The sequence below is a fragment of the Monodon monoceros genome, unplaced genomic scaffold (assembly GCF_005190385.1).
Source record: "Monodon monoceros isolate NGI ecotype Baffin Bay Population unplaced genomic scaffold, NGI_Narwhal_1 Super_Scaffold_18, whole genome shotgun sequence".
In the NCBI taxonomy this organism is placed as follows: domain Eukaryota; kingdom Metazoa; phylum Chordata; class Mammalia; order Artiodactyla; family Monodontidae; genus Monodon; species Monodon monoceros.
Genome location: NW_021703774.1, coordinates 141,205,334 through 141,212,925, shown reverse-complemented (window position 1 = coordinate 141,212,925; position 7,592 = coordinate 141,205,334). Strand labels below are relative to the sequence as shown.

General features: G+C 46.4%; 1 protein-coding gene across 1 annotated transcript in view; it reads right to left on the bottom strand.

Moving 5' to 3' along the window:
• AGBL4 (ATP/GTP binding protein like 4) overlaps nt 1-7,592 on the bottom strand; it is a 1,273,876-nt gene that overhangs the window by 46,803 nt on the left and 1,219,481 nt on the right. The gene's annotated exons all lie outside the window — the stretch shown is intronic.

Below are 7,592 nucleotides of genomic sequence, written 5' to 3'. Positions count from 1 at the left end.
AAAAAAAAAAAAAAAAAGCTTCTGAAGGACCTAGGGGCAGGACAGGAATAAAGACACAGACGTAAAGAATGGACTTGAGGACATGGGAAGGGGGAAGGGTAAGGTGGGACAAAGTGAGAGAGTGGCATGGACATATATACACTACCAAACGTAAAATAGATAGCTAGTGGGAAGCAGCCGCATAGCACAGGGAGGTCAGCTCAGTGCTTTGTGTCCACCTAGAGGGGTGGGATAGGGAGGGTGGGAGGGAGATGCAAGAGAGAGGGGATATGGGGATATATGTATACATATAGCTGATTCACTGTTATACAGCAGAAACTAACACAACAATGTAAAGCAATTATACTCCAATAAAGATTTTTTTAAAAAAGATACTTATCTCAAAGGCCAAAAATCAAATGATTCTTTCTATATCCATCTATCTATCTATCTGTCTATCTATCTACCTAATGATTTGGAAATAAACTTGGAGATCATATCATTTCATCTTCTAATCGAAAGATAGGAAAATTTGGACCCGAAGAGAAAGGAACTCCCCAAACCTACATGGCAAGCTGGAGGCAAAGCCAATCCTGTAATGCAGGGAGCCTGACTCATCTCATGAAGTACATCTCAACATTATAATTTTTACCATTATTACTACTACTATTAATCATTCATTCATTCAACCAGTCATTCAGCCATTTAGTAAGCATTTGTATTTACAGACCAAATTCTAGTCCATGTCTGCGTGGAGGAGGAAAAAGATTCTAACCGGCTTCAGTCCCGTTTAGTCGTCTGTTCCCAAAGCTCTCTTTTTGAAGCATTATTTTGTTTATGAATCTTAACAAAGGCTTGACCTTGGCCATCACAAGTAGGAACTGGGAAGTACCTGGGTATCTTTCCTTGCCACCCGACAGGTCAGACCTGACTGCTTCCTACTCTTCTGTATAGAAAGTGAAGCTTCCTCCCCAAGAAAGAAAACCCAGGCAGTACTCCCCTCCACCTGATAACCACCACAGCACACACACATATTCACACTCACTGCCCTATTAGTGAGCCAACTAGCAGATGCAGGTGAAGCTTGCTTCCACTTCATTCATTCCTTCATTCATTCACATTCACTGAGGGTCTACCTAGTACCAGGCTTTAGCCAGAGAAGTAAAATGATTTAACCAAGGTCACACAGCTTTATGAGGGGGGGAGGGCAGAAGGCTGTTCCAGAACTGGGATCTTGACTCCCAGCCCAGCATTCTTTTCACCAACTCAAGGGAAAGCCCACCTTGACGGTGCACACCAAGAAAATCCCTTCTTTCCTTATGACTCTACAGTAGCTTGTGGAAAAGTCTGTCTGAAGCCCAGGTCTCTTCCCAGAAATTCTGGTCCATAGAACCATCTGCCTACCAAACTTCTCCATTTGTATGTCACATGAGCCCCCTACACTTAACACATCCCAAACAGAGCTCAGAATATCTCCCTCTCCAACCCCTTTCTCCAATAGTTGTGTTTAAGTGATTGGCGCCACCGTCCGCCATGTTGTTCAAGTTGAGAAACTGGGCATCTTCCTTGACTTCTTCCTTTACCTCCACACCCAAGCCATCACCCAAAATAGTCAATTCTACCAGTTAGATAATAGGACATGTTATTAAGATGGAACTGTCTTAGTCTTGGTTTTGCTGAGATCCCAAGTCTGTAGATACCACATTGCAAAGTGAGGTAGGAAGCTACCAGGCAGGACTTGCAAAAGGAAACCAGAAAACCAGATTTGCAAACTTTAGCTCTCCGTCAGACAAGAGGGCCACCGGAGGGTGCAGTGCCCTAACCGAGGTGAACCCCAGATCACCGTGGACTGAGGGAAGACCCATGAACAATCGGCCTGAGCACATGCACTTGCCCACATCAGCGCCCTCCAGCCCCCGGGCAGGTGTGTCTGAGGAGGCCCACAAGGGACTGCCAGGCCCTCTCAGGGAGTACCAGTCACCCAAGACCTTTCCTACACTTTCCTCCTGTCCCTCATGCTGCTCTGCCTTGGAGGGGTAAACATCTAGGGTTAGCCAGATGGGGGAAAGGGATGGAAATCAGGTCGGGGAAACAGGAGTCACCTCGAGCAGCCTGTCTGAGACAGGCCTGGGCTAGAGGATGTGGAAGGTTTTACTTTGAAGAGGTTCAATGGCTTTGATTGGACGAGACACAGTCATTGCTGAACTGAGACTGTTTGGTGACCAGAATTAATTAGAAAACTTTTAATTTCCCGAGAGTGATTAGAAAGTCATGGGGTTTGTAAGAGCTTTTATATCTCTAGATCTAGATGTAGAATCTATACGCATCTATGTGCAGGGTCCATGGGAGACAAAACATATTTTATAATTGTACACTGTGTTTCTTGTTTAATGTACCTGTTACATAGCTCACAAATCTTTCTCCTTCTATTCGTGGTCTGGTTCTGCCTATATTTATTTATCACCTACTGTTTCTGGCCCAACTCCAACTTCCTTCCAATACTTTGGATGCACATCCTCTCTCTGGCATCTGGGCTTTCTCCTGTATGTCTCCTTCTACCAGGAAGGCGGCTCTACCCTGCTTCTGCTGCCTGCATCCCATCCACCCTGGAGGCCTGAGCCCTAGTTACTCCTCCTCCAGGAAGTCCTTCTTCCTTCTCATTCTTCACCGCTCCTGCAGGGTTAGATGGCTCCCATGTGCATCCCCAACCAGCAGAGCTTCCCTCTGCCTGATCATTTATCCCTCTGTGCTGCTGTCTCTACCTTTTTCCCTCCTCTCAAAACTGTCTCCTTCTTGAAGGCAGGAACCATGCCTTATTCATCTGCCTATTTCTAGTGTCTAGCGAGTTTTGTGGGATGGATGAGTATATAAATGGTATCTTCAATGTCTGTTGTATGTTTCAGAGGACTCAGTACAAGGCACATAGTGGGCTCTGAATCGAGACCAAGATAACTGAGTTCTAAAGCTCTGCATTTTGTCTTGGCTACAGCAGCCGTTCCCTTCTCCTAGAGACAGCATTTTCTGATTTCAAGGTGTCCACAGCTATAAGTGTGTGTGGAGGACTCTGTTTCCAATGTTTTTCTCATCCATTATGTCAAAGAGCTATTTCCTTTTGGCTTGTAACCAGACCATAAACAAAGGCCAGAGAAACTCTGGGTTATTTTATGATTCCAGTTTAGCCTTTCTCTCTCTCTCTCTCTTTTTTTTAAATTGTTTGAACAGAGCATATTTATTACTTGGCAGGCCAGTAAAATGTAAATAAGGTTTGCTGAAGAATGGTCCAAAATTCTCAGGAATTTATCATTTCACAACAACAACAGAAACAACAAACCACAGGAAGGAAAGGCAAGGGAGCTAATATTTAATGGCACTGAGTATATGCCCAGTCATTTATCCGCTTTCTCTCACGTAACCCTCCAAACAACGCCGGGACATAAATAACCATTATCTGCACTTTCCTGATGAAGAAACTGAGGTTAAATAACTGAGTTACGGTCCTCAGCTAGAATGACAGAAAGCAGAACTCACACCCACGCCTCTGACCAGAGCTGTATTCTTGCTACAACCTGAACAGACACCACCAGCCAGGGCAGCAGCCTCTGAGGATGGCTTCATTTAGATTCTGTTGAAAGTTAGAAGCCTTCCTCCCAGAAAATGAACTCCACATTTTTACTCACAGTTTTGCATAAATTTTAGACAGTTCATAGGCTCTTCTTGAAGCCCATCCATAAAGCCCTCGATTAAGAACCCTTTAACTAAAAGAATGAAGATAGCTATTGGCTTGGCTTGATCAGTTGTCCTGGGCACTTCTGTGCTGATTTTCCCTATTGGACTGAAACTCATGCTCATGGCGTCACTCAGTCTTAAGACTCATACATAACACAACTGTGGATTCTTGATATCATAAGTTCATCTAAACAGGGAATTATAAAATTTTAAATTTTAGAATCAGAAAAATCTTAGAATATTAGAGCTGGAAGGAACCAGAATACAGACAAGTCCACACATAGTTTCATTCTGCAGCTCTGACAGGTAGGAAGTATCAGACACTGAGCCTAAGAGAAGGGACAGGGCCTGCTTGAGGCTACCCAGTAATGGTGACGGAATCAGGATTCGAACCCCTGGTTGCTGGATTCAAACCCCCGGTTGCTGGATTCAAAGACAGATCATCGGGTTGAAGATTCAACCAGTGGAAGGAAAGTCATGCACTCTGCATGGAGATGAGAAAAGTGGTGACAGAGGAACATTTGTTGAGTTCCTATCAGGTGCCAGGCAGTGCAAGGGGATTGGAGATATATTGCATCTTTTCACTACCCCGATAAGCCTGCAAAGTGAGTATTATTATTTTTATTTTACAAATGGGGGAACAGGCTCAGAGTTGTGTGATAACCAGCCCAAGGTCACACAGCTAAGGAAGCATCAGTGTCTATGGCTATATTACCCTGATGTAGTGAGGAGGAGAGCCAGAGAGCAAGACCCTGGTAATGTCTAGCTGCTGCTTTTCCAGGGAGAAAAATTAAACCGACAGATACATATGTTCTGGAAGGTAAGGAGGTGGACACTACTGTGGGCCTTGGTGAAATATCCCTCAGGATTCTCCACCTCACCTAGCTCTTCTCTGGTCTTCCTCTCACCCAGCATCCTCTGGATAGCTAATTTGGCCTTCATAGACCCTGATGCTGGGAAGGGCATACTCTGGATGACAGAATTAAAACCCCTCACCATGGGAACTGCAAATACCCACTCGCTGTGTGAACCACATGGCGTTCTGAGGTCCAGGTCCTCCGTTATGGTGATCCCACCAAGGCCTTTTGCCCCGCGTACCCTACCAACACAGCCCCTGGTCTTTTGCTCTCACAGCCCTGACTACCTTCTTTAACATAAATGCGGGTCCTCATTCATAGTCACGTAAACCTTTTCGATGTTTTAACCAACAGCCGCTTCATATTTAAAGCTTACGGTGCACACTCATATATATTATTTCATTTAACCTTGCAACTCAGTGAGGTTGAGTGTTACTAGGTCCTCCTCTTACAGACAAGGACACTGAGACACAGTGAGGCTATATAACTTGCCCGTGGTGACACATCCTGTAAATGGCTGAGCCCGGATTCAAATCCAGATCTGTCTCAGTTGAAAGTCTGCTCTCTTTTCATGAATATTATTCCCACAGCAGGGGTTAAGAAAGCAGGAAGGTTCTCGGTGCCTTTGTGAGGGTGATGACGCTTACCTCAGGGAGGCTGGAGGATTGCCGAAGGGTGGGATGTTGGTGCTGTCATCAGATCCAGGTCTCCTGACTCCCAGTCTAGAGGACACTTCCTCCCAGACCATATTGCCATTCCTATCAGACCATGTAATTTCTTTTTCTGATTGGGACACAGAGCCAGCAGCCAACAAAGATCACAATCTGTCTGCCTGAAGTCTCCCTCTGTTTTTTTTTTTTTTTTAAATGCATTTCAAACAAGAACCAGGTTAAATCACACTCATGTGTGTTGAACTGGCCTGCACTTCTCTGGAGAAACTCCAGATTCCTCTTCTTGTCCCCTAGATGCCAGATAAGATGGGGTGACCCAACAGCACCGCGGCCTGTTCAGCTCCTGCACAGCCTTGCTACCCATCACCCTTAACCCCTTCCAAACGCTGGCTTCTGGTCCCCACTGACATCCCCACCCAATCACTTCCCAAGTCTTCTCAGTGCCACATTCTGAATATTCCACAGCACCACCCAAGTCTAAGCTTGAGTCATTTCCCACCTGGATTGTCATAACGGCCTCCTAGTGTGTCTCTGTCTACAGCCTTGGCCCCTCCAATCTAACCTTCCCACTGCAGCCAGAGGGGCTTCCCACTGCTCTGTAAAGCCCTTCTACTGCTCTTCACAGTCCTTACCGTTTAAATTCCTAACGGGCTGCCATTTGGTCCCATCTCCTGCATCTGAAGTCCTTCAGCCATACCCGACCCCTTACAGCTCCAACAGTCCACCTTCCTTCCTCCCCTTTCTGTCTGCAATGCCCTCCCTACAACGACCCACCCCAAGCAATCTGCCTAATTTCTACTCAGTCTTAAAAACTCAGCTTAGATGTCTCTTCCGCCGGGAAGCCTTCCCTGACTTCCCGAAACTGTGTTTGAGTCTCCTCCTACCCCCATATGCAGACATTTTTGTCTTCAGTATGTTCCCTGCTACACATCCCCTGTGCCTAGAGCTTCACCTGGCTTATGGCAGACACTCAATATATATATTTAAATGAACATTTCCCATGGCTCTCTGGAATTCCTCCACCACAGAACTTACCCCCCAGATTATGACTGCCTCTTTCCTTTTCCGGCTCCCCAGGTGGACCAAAAGCTCTGTGAGTCAGGGACCATGCCTTCTTGGGCAATATTTTACCCCAGTGCCTAGTAGGACTCCTGGCATGTGCTAATGGTGTACTTACTTTTGATGAATGAGGATTGGGTGTTGAGGAGAGGAAACCCTGGGCCTGGGTCAAGGGAGGGGCCTTCCACTGAGAGAAACATTTGCTTCTAACACAAAAGCATGTTGGAGGTGCTGAGATAGGGTAGGAGAATCCATCAAACTGGACATCAGAAATCAGCCACAAACTAAGTGCAGGCCACACCTGGCGGGACCCTTATCTCATTGAGATAAGGCTCACATGTGGGATACCTTTGGTGTGCATGCTCAAACTCTTCTTTCAGACAACTCCCTCTGTCTCCTTTGCCACCACATCAGGGGCGAGCTAGGCAGGGGCAGCATGGAATGTGCGTATGCGTGGAGCACAGGAGTTAGCGGATCCTGGGGAAGCAATGGGCCGCGCACCATCGTGTGTGTGTGTGTGTGTGTGTGTGTGTGTGTGTGTGTGTGTGTGTGTACGGGGGCAGTGTGGCACATAGAAATGGCCAGGACTTTGGAAACCAAGGTCCTCTGCTGCAGAGCAGAGCCTACTCCATTGACCGGTGAGCCAGGTAGTTATTAAAGCAGACTTCAAGGTGACTGTCCCGGTCTTGGTGACTGGGCGGCGGGGGGACTCTCCCTCAGTTCTTACCACAGTCTCTCCAGTGAGGTGCTGGATCTGGAACACTGGTCTAACACCTCGTCTGCCTACTGCTGGCCCCTCCCCCTGAGGCCACCACCCTGCCCCCATGTCCCCAGCTAGGTTACTGGACCCCCCAGAGCCACGAGGGTGCAACCAACTGTGTGCACTAGCGTTAAGTCATGTCTCGACCAGAAAGGAAGTTTTCCTGCACAGGGTGTGGAAGAACCCCGCAGACACTCCCCAAGGGTTCAATCTCCACTTCTGGGGAGAGAGAGTTTGTATACAGAGAGTTAATATTATCCTTTCCCTTTCTTTTCCATCAACTGTAATTCTTTCTCTGAGAAAACTAAGTGTTCAGAAAGGAGAAATGGGTCAGTCCAAAAACAAAAAGTAAAGAAAAGCAGAAACTGTCACAATCTGTCACAACCCTGATGTACTGACCTTGAAATGAAAATCAATACTCAGGAAACTAGAATTACTAAATAATCCCTAAAAAAATCAAGCAAGCTAGAAAGCGACCTCTAATTTCATCATGACAGGCTTGGGGGTTTTCAGGGACATTTTATGAGGAAGCCAAGAGGA